This window comes from Dasypus novemcinctus, chromosome 11 (assembly GCF_030445035.2).
Source record: "Dasypus novemcinctus isolate mDasNov1 chromosome 11, mDasNov1.1.hap2, whole genome shotgun sequence".
NCBI lineage: Eukaryota > Metazoa > Chordata > Mammalia > Cingulata > Dasypodidae > Dasypus > Dasypus novemcinctus.
This window is the reverse complement of record NC_080683.1, coordinates 46,234,491-46,250,557: the sequence shown is the minus strand read 5'-3', so window position 1 is coordinate 46,250,557 and position 16,067 is coordinate 46,234,491. Positions and strand designations below refer to the sequence as shown.

Here is a 16,067-nt window from a genome sequence, read left to right as displayed (position 1 = left end):
GAGCATATCACATAAGACTATATAGGATTATAGGTCTTCTGTTGTGTAAGAGTGCCTGTTTGTGTGTGATTATAGACATTCCTTTTCTCTAATCCCATCTGCAATAAAGTCTGGATAGTGTCATTGGTGACGTATCTCAGGATTGGGTCCAGATGGAAGTAAAACATTAACTAGTCTAGTGCAGCAAATGCCATGAGAGAAACATGTTTAGTATAAGAGATGGGAGATAGGCGATTCCTTTGACATAAAATCAAGTTTAGATACTTCGTAATATAAACTTCACTGTTCTTTTCATGTCCTACCTTTCCAGTTATTGCAAAAGATATCATTCTTAAGCCTGATAAGGACAGAAATCTTAAAGATAAATAAATAACTCTTCGTCATCTTTATGTCTTCATCAATGGAAATTAAAAAGAAAGTGAAGAGGTCTCAGAATGTTGCCTACAAAAGCCAAGACTGGAGATTTTAATATGAAAGCAGTCAGTGAGAATTGGACACCAATAAGAAATACAGTCTGAAACTTAAGTAATATAAAAATATGTAGCATGCTTATTTGTCTGTGGTGTTATTAATTTCCAATTGTTTTCAAGCACTGTAGTAGAAATGACTATTGTTTTGATCCATTTCCTGAATACATGGAAAAAGACATTCCCAGGTGCCTAGTAGTTAGGCAGAGCCATAACATTTTCAGGACTTGGAGTTGTCCTGAATGATATTGCAGGGACAGATGCAGGACATTATATATCCTGCCATAACCCACTGAATGGACTGGGAGAGAGTGTAAACTACAACATAAAGTATAATCCGTGATGTGTAGCAATGCTCCAAAATGTTCTCATCAAATGCAATGAATGTACCACACTAATGAAAGAAGTTGTCAATATGGAAGGAGTGGGTGGTGTGGGGAGTGGGGTATATGGGAACCTCTTATATTTTTTATTGTAATATTTTGTGTGATTTATGTATCTTTAAAAAAAGATTAAAAAAGGAAAAAAATAAAGATTTTGTAATCAAAAAAGAAAAGTTCTAGTTAAGAGGCTCTGAGTAGTGCTTGCTTTGACAGCACATACACTAAAACTGGAATGATACAGAGAAGATTAGCATGGCCACTATGCAAGAATGACATGAAAATTCATAAAGCATTGCATATTAAAAATTCATAAAGCATTGCTGGCCAAAGCACTTAATTGCAGGTGCAAGACTCACTCTTCCTCTCATCCTCACCATGAATTTCTGAGGGTGCAGTTGAAAGATGGTAGAGTCTCAGTACATTAGGGACCATGTGGAACAAAGTCCTTCACCAACTCATAGGACTGACTGTAGAATCAATAAATTATGTTAAGACACTGAGATCTGATAATCTACTGCAGCATATCCAGAACTATTTCACCTAATAAACAGAACATTATTTTTCTGCCAGATTCCTGGAATGGCTATTGAATCTTCTTCATTTTACTAATACTAGTTAGAAGTGAAACCATCTAAGCTGACAGCTACTGTATTTAATATGACTTTACTACTACAGGAAATTTTTGACCAGGGAAAATTAACTTGTAAATAACCTTATTGTTCACCTCAGAAAATTCCTGAAAAATCAGCTTAAATTTATATCAAACTGTTCAACTTTTTAATTGATGCCAGCAATTGGAGTCTTCAAAGATATTTAAACACAGAAGTTGGCGCTAACAATCTTGAGATTGGTTGAAAGTCAGAAAGATGCAATCAAAGATCTATATCTTTGATTGGTTAAAATTACGATGTTGAAATTACAATGTTGGGAAATCTCTTTTAGCAATATGACAAGGACGGGTTACTGGTTTAGAGTGTTGAGGAGGGCATTCAGGTGAGAGTGCACCTGGACAGTCTTCTAGAGAATGTGCGAGTGATCATTTTGTCATAATGTTCTGTATTAGTGGGTGGGGACCCACATAATGAGCAGGAAGGAGTTGGACTCCCATACTGGGAAGGCCTGATATGTTCTCGAACAAAGGGATGGGTGTCTCTCAAGAATATGGGGGGTTCCTAATAGGGGAGGACAGACCAGTGTGTCAAGTCCTCAGCATTATTGCAAGTGACTATGAATCTTGTCCTTGAAGGAGTGAAGCCTGGTGGTCAACATGGGCCTTAGGAGAGGGTGAGGGAGGAATAGACAGAAGAGGGGGGTATTTAGGGGGCAATGAAGTTGTTCTGCATGATCTTGCAATAATGAATACAGGCTGTGTTGAATTTTATTTTAAAAATTTATAAAAGTGTATGGTCTAGAGTGTAGACCATAATGTAAACCATTGACCATGGTTAGTGGTTATGTTTCAATATTTGTACATCAGTTGTATCAAATGTACCATCCACATATAAAAATATTATTGATATGGGAAGGAAGAAAAGGGGGAGGATGTTGGGTATATGGGATTCCCCTGTGTTCTGAATGTGACTGAACTGTGACATAAAACTTCTTCAAAAACAAAATGAAAAAAAAGTGAGACACCGGGAAAGAAATGGAAGAACATGCCACTGTACACACAGGACAACAGATATTACAGCAATGAAAGGCAAAACATCAAAAGAATTTAATATTTTTCATTATTTTTTAATATCCCAATTTTTAAATTTGCATTTTAGTTTTCCTAAATTATTATGTATTTTATTTCTTGTGTTTAAACCTATCATTATTATTCCATTTTCCTATTAATTGTACTTGCCAATATTCTTGGCTTTATTTTGGAAGAAGTTTTGGAACACAGAAGGATTCCAACTGGCAGGGGAGGGTCACTGGTGTGGGGTGTCCGTGATGGGGGATACTTGGGAGGAAGTTCACCTGGGCATACATATAAGATATATAAATGTGGCCAAATGTTCGTGGGGCATTGTCACAGTGGGTGGAGATTCACACAATAACTGAAAGCATATTGAATTCCCACCATGAGGAACACTGTCATATTCTCAAATGGAAGAGCAACAATCCCCCATGTGCAGGGACAATGACTAGTGAAGAAGAATGATCCATTGATGGGGCCCTTGATATTGATGACTATGCTTTGAGCCTTTGCTCTTGAAATTGCAACTTAACCTAGTGCTGTAGGGTGCCTAAGAGTTGCCTCCTGAGAGCCTCCATGTTGCTCAAATGTGGCTTCTCTGTAAGCCAAACTCAGCATATAAATGCATTACCTTCCTCTCAGCATGAAACCTGATTCATAGGGATAAGCCTCCCTAGCACTGAGGGACTACCAAGTACCAACTAGCAATGCAACTGGGAAAAGGCCTCAAATAAAAGAGAGAAACAAACAGTAAAGACAAATGAGTTTATATGGCTCAGACTTCAAAGTGGTCAGGAGGTCATCTTAGAGGTAACGCTTATGCATATCTCAGCAAGATCTCATAGATTGCCAAAGTAGATACTACCCCAAATAGTGAGGGCTCTGGAGACACCTAGGTCCTACAGACATGGCAGATAGTTCTGAAGTTTGGTGCCTTGCCAGTGGGCCCTACTTTTGAGTATGTGCTCCTGAGTGTGACAGATTTGGACTTAGTTGTAACTTCTCAGTTGTGACTTCTCAGGCATGTGACATGCCTCTTCTGTCACTTCTATTTGAACCAATAGTTGGTGCTGGAGTTGGTAGATGTGTGTCCAAGAGACTTGAATCTTTGGGCTGTTAATCTGCCAGCTGGGTCCTGAGCCTCAGTTGAGTTGCAATACCTACTCTCCAGTTCATTAGACTCACCCAAGACAACTAACAAGGAGGTGAGAGTGGACAACCACCATACCAAGGAACCATGAGAGTCTACAACTGCAAGCAAGAGAGTCCCATCCATCATCCATATAGGATTGAGGCTCCCTCTCAATTAGAGGTAGAGTGGGCATCACCATCCCAGAATCCTCAAGATTGGGGAATAAAATATGGACTAGAGTAGATTTACAGGTATTCTACTATAGACTTATTGTGGTTCTAGCAATGGAAGAAACTAGATCATTGATGTGGAGACAGTGGTCACTGGAGGTGCTGAAGGCAGGGAGAGGGAAAAAAGAGATAAAATATGGGGGCATTTTCAGGACTTGGAATTGTCCTGAATGACATTGCAACAACAGATATAGGTTATTATATCTTGCCATAACCTACAGAATTGAGTGGGAGAAAGTGTAAACTGCAATATAAACTATAATCCATGCTTAGTGGCAATGCTCCAAATATGTTCATCAATTGCAATGAAAGCACCACATTAATGAAAGAAGTTGTTAATGTGGGAAAGGGTGGGAGGTTGGGGAGTGGGGCATGTTGGAATCCCTTTTATTTTTGTGTATAACATTTTGTGTAATCTATGTATCTTTTAAAAAAATTAAAAAATATGTATTAAAAAAAAGATCTATATCAGGGAACAGATGTAGCTCAAGTGGTTGAGCACCTGCTTCCCATGTACCAGGTCCCAGTGTGATCCCCCATACCTCCTAAAAACAAACAAAAAAAGCAACTCTCATCAAGGAGTGGATGTAGCTCAGTGGTTGAGCACCTGCTTCCCATGTACAAGGTGCTAAGTTCAAGCCCCAGTATATCCTAAAAAAAAAAAAAAATCTATATCATCTCCTCTAGGTAGTAGACAAAATGTTTATTCTCTGGAGATTGTGGAGACTATGCATTTGGAAATACCCAGAAGAGCTATAGGAAAAAAAGACTACTAAAATCAGGGGGATTTAGTGAAAATCAGGAAATGTGAATCCTAGCTCCTTTCCTCTGCCTTGGCTCTCAAAATGCAGGAGCTAAGGTTATAACCTTTAGCAGGATTTTGAAAGATTTAAGAGAAAGCCAAAAAGACTAACACTTGATGATCTCACATTGGAATAATCATATCCCTGGTCCTATGAATGCACTGAATTTTAGTTCCTCACTCTTAAATGTGAGTGGACCCACAGAAAAATAGTCAACTGATATTTGGCAAAGGAGTAAAGGCAATTCAATGGAGAAGGGATAGTTATTTCAGCAAAGGGTGATAGATCAACTGGACACTCACATGCAAAAAAAAATGAATCTAGACATAGACCTTATACCTTTCATAAAAATAAGTTTACAGTGGATCATAGACCTATATGTAAAGTGAAAAGCTATAAAACTGTTAGAAAATAACCTAGGAGGAAATCTAGGTGACCTTGGGTTTAGCTATGATTTTTTTTTTAGATACAAACCAAAAGATTGATCCATGAAAGAAAAAAACTAAGTTGTATTTCACTAAATTTTAAAACTTCTGCTATGTGAAGGACACTTAGAATGAAAAAACAAGCCACAGACTGGGAGAAAATATTCACAAAATACATGCCCAATAAAGGACTTGTATACAAATCATACAAACAGGCCAATGTGAAAAGAGCAACTGTAAACCCTTCAGAAATACTTCAGCGATACTTCAGAAATAAAGAAACCGATAGAACATTTAATGTGTTCAAGCCTATGAAACATAATATTGATAGTTTTTATAATTTTATCAGATTATTTGAGAAGTGTGGCAGAAACAGCTAAGTGTCCCACAATTTCCCATTATCTTACTCAGAACAAATCTCCCAAGTTTTAGCCAGGGACAAGGCTTCCTTTACAGCTAGCAGTAGCTGTGTGAATAAGCACTAGCTAATAGAATGTAAGTAGAAGTGATGTTTGAAACTCTTGAAAACTATCCTTAAAGAGAGGAGGCATACTCTTATTCTTTTCTTTTCCTTGATTCTGGATGCAATGTAGGCAGATGTGTGTAGCACGAGTAGGTCTTTTGGATCATGAGGTAGAAGACATGCTGAGAACCTAAGAGCAGTAAAATAAAGGAGGAGACTTAACCATTGATATTCGTGGAGTTTCCATTATAGCTCTGAACTTCTCAGCTATAGACTCTATTTTACTAAAGGAGAAATAACCTTCTACCTTACTTAAGTCACTGTTATTTAGAATCTTCTGTCACTCATAACTGAATCTAATCCTAAACATTATAGGAATAAATAAATCTGTATAAAACTAAGCAAATGAAAATTTATGCAATTATTAACTAAAGGGAAAACAAAAGTTGCATAAAAAATAAAATGTCTTCAGAATACAGCACTTGATTTAGTAATATTCTATAATAAAGTAAACACTGAATATTTATTTCACCAAACTTACAATATATCTATTTTCAAGGAGGAATAGGGTGGTGTTATAAAAGAGTAAATCCCCATCTACTTTAATAAGTAGTCAAAAGATACTGCTTAAAATGTATAAATGTATAAATAACAATATAAGTACATAATTTTGAAATATGTAGATAAATACCAGAAGAAACTACTATAAGAGTTGAAAATGTTCACCAATGGTTGCCTCTGGCAGAGAAACTGGGTGGTATTTGGGATCTGCTATATTTTGTTATAAGCCTTAAATCACTATTTGATTTTTAAACTTTTTGATAACAATTTAAGTAATATTTTAGTTGCTGTATTGGGTCAGGTAATCTATCTGGCTAAGATGCAACACAATTCACTTTAATAAACAGAAAAATTTCATCCTGGCTAGCGAAGTTTGATTCATCATTTAATCTCCGTTATGGGAAACGGATTTGGCTAAACTGATAAAACGTCCACCTACCACATGGGAGGTCCAGGGTTCAAACCCAGAGCCTCCTGGCCAATGTGTTGAGCTGGCCCACACACAGTGCTAATGCACACAAGGAGTGCTGTGCCATACAGGGGTGTCCCCCACGTAGGGGAGCCCCATGCACCATGAGTGCGCCCCACAAGGAGAACCACCCCATGCGAAAAAAATGCAAATTGCCCAGGAGTGACACCACACACATGGAGAGCTGATGCAGTAAGATGATGCAACAAAAAGAGACACAGATTCCCAGTGCCGCTGACAAGAACGCAAGTGGACACAGAAGGACACACAGCAGATGGACACAGAGAACAGACAATGGGGTGGGGGGAGGAAGGGAAGAGAAAAATAAATAAATATTTTAAAAAATTATAATAATCTGTTATGGCACAGTATCTAGAACACAGTAGACTTCATGGAACATTCGTGTCCTGGCTATCAGGAAGATACTTCCTCCTTTGTAACTTCAGATAAATACTATTATACCATTCTTTAAGACACCACAGAGAAAATGGCATAAACTTCTTGTTGACTCCTTATTGTCTTCCACTCTACCCTGTAAGCTACATGAGGAGTGGGACTGTATTTGGTGTCTTTCCAGTTGTATATTCTGTTCAGTGTCTGGCAAATGGCAGATAGCTCAATGAGCATTTGATAATTGAATAAAACCACTTCCGCACCAGTTAACTTACTTATCATCCACTAGTGATCCTTGTACAATGTTCACTTTCTTATTGGAACATTTCCTTTCTTACTGATAATATGAAAGAACTCATGTGTAAGGTTCTTGCAAGAGGAGACAGCATTCCAGGGAGATCAATGTTAGTCAAAGAAGAGAAATGGAAAAATGGTCAACATTTTTCAAGGAATATAGGAGGGGAAAGGACAAGAGGTAAGTATTATTCCAGCCCTATGTACTTTCAAGAAACCAGGAATGGACTCTAAAGCTCAGAGAGTTCCTTTATATTGCCCAGGGTCATACACCAAATTCATGATAGAAAGAACAGTAGTACCCCAGACTTCTAGTGTCCACAGCAGCAGGCTAGTAATTTTTCATCATAATCTGCTATAGATTAAAATAAACATATTTACATACATGTGTAATTTCACAAAAATGAACCACATAATTGTGGTGACCTGATGACATAAAGTTCTTATTATATCATATTATATTACTCTTGTTCAAAGGGAGGTTTTCTAAAGAATAACCTTTTCAGAAGCTTATTCAGTGTCTAGAAAATTTTGGGCAAAAGGTATGATACACAAATTCAGTAATAAATGGATCAATAATTCAGAGCTGTCATGACGTGCTCCTGGTGGAATGTTAGATTAAAGCAGAAACCAGGTATTTAGGAATCACAGACCTAGCTTAAGAAATGAGGAGTTTGGACATATTCTCATAGTTCAATATCCCTTTTCTTCTAAGAACCACGCTAGCACCCTGCCTGGGCCACAAGCATTCATGTTATACTTAAGGATAATCCCTAATCTACTCTCAACAAAAACACTTGTTCAAGAGCTGGTGAAATGAAATAGCATGTGCCTATACAAACCTTCCTTTATCAAAAATATGACCGTGTTTTTCATTTGAAAAACAACCTTCTGGCTCTCAAAACTTTTTAAAAATATATATAAACCAACTCCTATAATAGCTAGCCAGAAATGTAATGATTATCAAGCCTGAGAAATGTGGTTGAAATTATAAAAAGGGGGAATCCTTAAATATATTCATGACCTCCCTAACTTACTCCAAATTTTACAAGTTCTGTAATGTTGGGATGCTCAATTTATCAGTGTTAAAGATGACACTAATTTGTCTTTGACATGGGATTTTTTGACAGTGTTGACTATTGATTTGAATGACATCTTTTAAAATGCTGTCAGTGAATCTACATTTGTGCCTTATCATTTTACATGATGTAATTATTGATTAAATAATATCAAAAAGTTAAAGGAAATTTAAATATAAATTTTAGGTAGTGTGATGGTGAGGCTAATGTGTCAACTTGGCCAGGTAATTGTGCCCAGTTGTTTGGTCAAGCAAATATTGGGATAACTGTAATACTAGAACATTTATGGGCTATAGTCATTTTGAGTTTACTGCATACATGGCTGATTACATTCACATCAACCAGGGAGATTCCCATCAGCAATGAGTGACGCTTTATCTAATCAGTTGAATGCCTTAAAAGGAAAAGTGATTTCAGCATTCAGAGAGAATTTCCAAGCTCATCTTTGGACAGTTAACCTCTCCCAGGGACTCATCAAGGACCTTCATTGGACTTTCATTGGAATTCCTGGTTTCCAGCCTGCCTGCAGAACCTGGACTTGTGCATCCCACAGTTATGTGAAAGACTCTTATCAAATCTCTTGCTATTTACGGATATCTCCTGTTGAATCTTTTTCCCTAGAGAACCCTGACAATACAGCTTGGTATCAGGAGAGGGGTTCAAACCCATGTGGGCATTTGCCCATTGGATTTCACTGGTCTTACCATGTTCCTCATATCCTGAAGCGACTGGATTGATAGACTGGTGGAATGGCTTTTTGAAGACTCACTTATGGCACCAACTAGGTGGCAATACCTTGCTGGCCTGGGACAAGGTTTTCCAGGAGGCTGTGTATGCTCCAAATCAACATCCATTCTTTGGTGCTGTTTCTCCCATAACAAGGATTCATGTGTTCAGGAATCAAAGGTTGGAAATGGGAGTGACACTACTCACTATTACCCCTAGTGACCCACTAGGAAAATTTTTGCTTCTTGTCCCTGCAACCTTAAGCTCTGCTGGTCTACAGGTCTTAATCCCAAAAGGAGGAGTGCTGCCACCAGGGGACACAACAATGATTCCTTTGAACTGGAAGTTAAGACTGCCACCTGGCCACTTCGGGCTCCTCTTACCTCGGAATCAACAGACAAAGGGAATTACTATACTGGCTGGATGATTGACCTTGACTATCAAAGGGAAATAGGACTGCATCTACATAATGAGGGTAAAGAAGAGTTTGCCAGAAATACAGGAGATCCTCTAGGGTGTCTCCTAGTACTTGCATGTCCTGTGATTAAAGTCAATGGAAAATTGCAATCCAAGCAAGACTAAAAATCATCCAGAATCTTCAGAAATGAAAGTTTGGGTCACCCTACCAGGCAAAGAACCATGGCCATATTTATCACTTCATCCATGTGATCAGTTGCAGAAACAAGGACTATAATAGTCATGAAACTTTCTTCCTTGTTTCATTATGAGCATGATTGTACATGTACACAAAATGAATTTCTTTGCTTTTTTCCCCAACCTTTTTCCTTATCATATGATAAGTTGTGTTATTGGTTTCATTTTATAATATTTAAGGATGTCAAGTTTAAGGGTGACTATTACCCAAGCACTTGTACCCTATTCTGTAGGGAATTAATGTGTTTCTGGTTGTACACAGAAGAGTTGAACATTGTTAGGCAGAAATATAAATAAATATATATGTATGGCTGTTATTGTTTTCACTTAGAGACTAAGTATGGTTTGAGGTAATGCATATGGTTGACAAGTTGACAAGGGGTGACTGTGATGATTAGGTTAATGTGTCAACTTGGCCAGGTAATTGTGCCTAGTTGTTTGGTCAAGGAAGTGCTGGGCTAATAGTACTACAAAGACATTTATGGGCTTTAGTCACCGTTGAGTTTACTGTATAGATAGGTGATTACATCTGCCTCAACCAGGGAGACTGCCATCAGCAATGAGTGATGCTTTAATCAATCAGCTGAATGCCTTAAAAGGGGAAGTGATTTCAGCATTCAGAGAGAATTTCCCAGCTCATCTTTGGACCATCAACGTCTCCCGGAAAACTCATCAAGGACCTTCATTAGACTTTCATCAGAGCACCTGGTTTCCAGCCTGCCTCCGGAACCTGGTCTTGTGTATCCCCATGGTCACATGAGAGACTTTGTGTGTTTACAGATACCTCCTCTTGATTCTGTTTCCCTAGGGAACCCTAACACAGGTAGAAAGTCAGAACTGGAAGAGAGCTTAGAGACCACATGGTAAACCAATCCCTTAGTGCTTAGTTCATTCAGTTTTATCCCTTTTTTGGCAAACTAGAAAGACAAGTTCTGGAGTAAAATACAAGGACTCAAATCCTGCAACCAATGAGCAATATCAATTGAGTTATTTGCTCTCTCTAAATCTCAGATCCATATCTATAAAACGAAAGGATAATAATATCAGATGTGATTATTAAAGAAGACAAAATATAAGATGTATAATTTAGCACCAGATATATCGACAAGCAGATCTCATTATTTTTATTCTAGCTCTGAATTATATCTATTTCTTTGCATGGTCTTATTTTTAATTTTTCAAGTCTCTTTTCCCAAACATCTCTAAAGTTCTGCTCAATCTTGCCTTTCTACAGTCTTCACCCAGCCATACTATTCTTTTCCTTGACTTTGTTCTTATATCAATAAAATTTTTTATTGATGCTTGAAAGAAAAGATTATTAAAAGCAGAAGTCTATAATAAATCCCTTCTGAGATTATTATCCCTCCTGGATCTAATTGCAATACAAATATTATCTTTCTCTTTATGAAAAGATGAAAGTGGTATCAATGGGTGAGGGTGTGACTAAACAGACCTGCAGTCCCTTTCTGAATTATAGTTTATAGAGAGCAGCCTGTTTTTAAAATCCAGTAAAATCCATTTAAGCTATTTAGTACTTTGCAATATCAAAACATATTCTGAATCACCAGAGTAAGATTCAAATACGTGAATCTGAGATTTTTCTGTCTTAATCATCTGTTTGTTTTAACACTCCTCTATATTGTGCTTTTTACAAGCCCACCCCAATCAGATTCATATATAAAGGTTAAATTTTATTTTTAAAAATGGATTTGAGACTATGTTAAAAGAGATAAGAAACTTTCAGATCTCCCAGAAAATTCTCTACTGTCAATAGCTCAGAACTTCTGGAGAAGAATTAGGAGAAAGAAACAACTGTCAACATAACAGACTGCAAACTATAAGAACTGCTTTTATAACAACTGCCCCAGAACAGCTGGATCATGAAAGAGGTCCTTTTTCAGGAAGCTCTAAGTTTGAAAGAGAAGCAAGGGACTTGCTCAAAGTCAGGCAACAAGTAGAATGGAGATTTTTTAGTTGAATATTTGCTACTACCACCATGATTTGTAATTGAAGCAGCACTTCCAACTCTTTAGGGATAGGAGTGGTTTTAGTAAGCTAAAGGCTACCAAGGCAATATACCAGAAATAGGTTGGCTTTTACAATGGGGATTTATTAACTTATAAGCTTACAGTTTCAAGTCTTACAAAATTGTCCATATCAAGGCATCAGTTGAAGCTCTCTCCCTGAAGATATGGCTGCTGGCAAATCCTGGACTCCTGTCAAAAGGCAGGGCGCAATGGTGGCATCTACCTGTTTTTTGCCTTCTCCAAGCTCCATTGCTTTCAGTTTCTGGTTGCTCCTTCTGTGGTTTTCTCTGTCCAGATCCCACTGATTTCAGCTTCTTGCTCAGGCTTTCTCTCTCAGTTTCTGTGGGTTTCTCTCTGAGATCCTAGGTCTTTTACCTCTGTCTATCTCTCCAAATTCATGTCATTTTTAAAGGATTCCAGTAAGATCAAGACCTACCCTGGGACACGCCTCACTGGAGTAATCTAATTAAAGGCCCTTAACTCAAACAGTGCTGCATACGGTAGGTTCACACCCAGAGAATGGATTAGTGCCAAGAACGTGATCTTTTCTGAGTTGCATAATCTCAAACTACCACAGGAGGTATGAGAGGAAAAGATTTATCCTAGAGGCCCTGACTTTAGTCTGAAGGTCTACTTCTTCAACTGAGATAGGAAAGTACTAAAAATTGGTGTGAATCCAGGTAAATATAGGGGTGGGCAGGAGAAAGGGCACAGATAAGAAAGAGTCCATGGGACAGCCTCTACTATAGGAATACCACATAAGTTTGCATGTCCATATTAGGAAACAAGAATAAAAGCATTTGATTTTTGAATCATGATTGTGATCATATTCACTACAGTGTGCTGTTGGTACATGCTTTGGTCACACTCAGAGCTCTTCCACTCTCTCAGACAGTGATGCTGCTTGCTGAGGTGAGCTAGACCACAATACCCTGGGGGAGGGAATGCTGCCACAGTCCATGCTTACTCCACTTGATCCTCTTTCCTCCATTTATCTTGTGTTCTGGAGAACAGTAGTGATCTGTAGTAGCTGACTAAAAGATGTGAAAATGGTAATGCCAAAGAAAAGGGCATCAAAAAGAGTATTAAAACCCCAACTTCATGGCACCTGAAAGCACCTCCAAGAATCTGGTAGAAGTAAAGATTAGAGGGTAACTAGAGACTGGTGGGAATTCTTTGACCTTGGAAAGGACATCATAAATATCACTGACACCTGGTCATAGACTGAAAATTGTATGAATAGATGCAGTAGGAGGTAAAAAACAACTCTGTGATCCTACCCCAGGGCATGTGATATGGACCAAATAATAACTGTGTCTGCTTTACTGAGAAAGCAGCCCCTAAACCATGTTATTACAACCTCATAAAGTCCTAGTTCAATTCCTCTAGGAAAACATCTACTCACTTCTCCTGCCTTCCTCTTTCTGTCCAAATGTTGCCTCCACACAGATGCCTGAACTGACGATAAACAACAATGACAGTAGCACTGGAAAGGTCACCTCTACTGTCTAGCCCTTCATCATAATAACAGACACCAGTTTGTATTCACTGCCACAAGAGAATGCCAAAACTTCTATCAAGCAGCAGAGAGCCAGCCTTATAGCTAACAGCAAGGGCAGGAGTGAGCCCCTGAGCCTGGAGGCTGCAAAAATGGAGACATTAAATAAGGACTGAAAGGCTAAAGAGGCAAGCATGCACATATCTTGTCATCTCTGCTCAACTCAGGTCTCATCTATTATTAAGAGAGAGAGAGAAAAAGAGACAGGGAGAAAAACAGATTATAACAGACCTCAACAGATAGAGAATTTGGGCCCTATTTCATGAAACAATCCATAAGATATTTGCAGCAGTTTGATATGGTTTACAAATTCCAAAAATAGCTATTGAATTATGTTTGTAAATTGGTCTGTACCTGGGCATGATTAGACTATGATTAGGGCTTTGATTGGGCCATATCAGTAGGACATTGAGTCCCTGCCCCCTACAAGGCAGAGCAGAGGAGTTGGAGTTTTGGTTCTAGAGCTTTGAGCTAGAGCCTGGGAAGTAAGCACACAGAGGAGCTTGGTTATGAGGAAAGAGAGAAGGCCCTGGGAAGAAAGACAAGCCATTTACCTGATAGTTTGCAGCTGTAGAGACCAGAGAATGAGCAGCTGAGCCCAGAGAGAGGCAAATGCCAGGAAGAGAAGAACCCAGGAAGCCTGAACTCATGCACACATCAACAGCCATCTTGCTCCAACACTTGGCAGTAGACTGGTCAGAGAAGTAACTTATGCTTTATGGCCTGGTAACTGCAAGCTTCTACCCCAAATAAATACCCTTTATAAAGGCCAACAGATTTCTGGTATTTTGCATCAGCACCCCTTTGGCTGACTAATACGATGTTTAATGTTTAAAGCTATTATATGTCCATTATTTTCATATGTGAATAAAAGCTATAGCATACCAAATGTGTTTTCACCACATAAGTGAAATTTTAACCAAGAAAGTTTACAATCATTCTATTTTGCATTGTACTTGACTAGTTTTATTTTAACCATGGATTTGGTTGTTCATAACCAAATTACCCTAGTTAATCAAGAGTTAGCCTTATCCTATGTTAAAGAAAACAATCATTGTATATATAAAAATGACTGTATACTTTTTTCAATTAGGTATTGGTTTTCTTAAATCAGGACACAAATATACCGAAAAAAAAGTGTCATATGTTCTTGTCAGTGGCACCTGTAGTGGCTTCTCTTACTATCCATAGTGTGAGAACAAGTTTGGGGTTGATGCCTATCTCATAAGGTACAGCATCCTTGCAGCTGAAGCACAGAACTAGGTATTATCATCTCTAACCCTTTTTTACTTTTCCATGGAATTCTTAACTATGGTGCTAAGAGGTTTTGTTTTTTATTTTAAAAACAATTTATTGAATTATATCATTCATACATGAACATACATAAACATTAAGTAGAAGTTTTGAAATTACAAAATGAACATGCAATATCATATAGGGCTCCCATATATCTCCCCATCACAAATACCTTGCATTGTTGTGAAACATTTGTAACAAATTAAGAAAGAGCATCATCAAAGTATTACTACTAATTATAGTCCATTTCTTACATTTGGTGTATTTTTCCCCCAACCCACCCTATTATTTGTTTTGTTCATAAACCATACAATTTATCTAAATTGTACAATCAGTGGCATTTGGTGTAATCACCAAGTTATGCGTTCATCACTTCAATCTATATTAGATCATTTTCATTGCTCAAATAAAAGGAAAACAACAAAAAACAAACCACTATCTTGCCCATATGTTAGCACTACTAATTACTAATCCCATGATGTGCTTTCACCATTTCTATTCATTGCCAAATATTTACAAACATCTTTTCACCAATTCTGCACAGATTAAACCTCAGCTTTCCATTTTCTAATAATAGTAAAATTATATAATATTTGTCCTTTTGTGCCTGGCTTGCTTCACTCAACACAATGTCCTTCAGGTTCATCCATGTTGCCATGTGCTTCTGACTTCATTTCTTTTTGCAGAATAATATTCCATCATGTGTATATACCCGTTTGTTTATCCACTCATCAGTTGATGGACACCTGGGTTATTTCTATCTTTTGGCAAATGTGAATAATGTCACTGTGAATGTAAGTGTGCAGATGTCTGTTCGTGTCTCTGCTCTCAGTTCTCCTAGGTATACACCTAGAAGTGATATTGCTGGGTCAAATGGTAGATCTAATACATTGAGGACACTCTGCTCAATAAGAAAGACCCGAGGACATAATCTATTTCTGGCTTCAGATCATCATAGAGTTTAACCAACCCTATAGAAAGCTATGCATGTGCTGAACCCTAAATGACAGTGTAAAGTTAAAGGAAGTTTCAGCATCTCTAAGTATTTTTAAGCTCAATGAGAAAACGTGACTGTTGATAACACCTACACAAACACGCTGGTTTGCCTTGCTTAAGTCCAGGTTTATACTTGTTATCACAGAATAATTATTAATAATGTCCCCTTGCCATACTCCAAAGCTCCATGTGGCCTCCAAACCTCAGTGGCTAAATAAAATAGTAGCTATACAGTCTTTTAAAGAGCATATCTATGGAAATGCACGTGGGACCTCACTGCACTTCCATTCAAATAAGTATCTTTAAGCTTTCCACTAAAAGGCTAAGAGCCAGATGGCATGAGAGTACCTTGGAGTGCACATAAACACTTAGGTAGTTACTTTGCCTTCAAGTGAACTGCACTATTCTTTCTTCATTCCAGATGTCA

The 16,067-nt window shown here is 37.9% G+C and overlaps 1 non-coding gene across 1 annotated transcript; it reads left to right on the top strand.

Annotated features, from left to right (window-relative positions):
* The first annotated feature begins 1,047 nt into the window (after positions 1–1,047).
* LOC111763639 (U6 spliceosomal RNA) lies at positions 1,048–1,154 on the top strand. The gene has a single exon (XR_002796471.1). It is a non-coding gene; the product is annotated as a U6 spliceosomal RNA (small nuclear RNA).
* Positions 1,155–16,067: the final 14,913 nt, after the last annotated feature.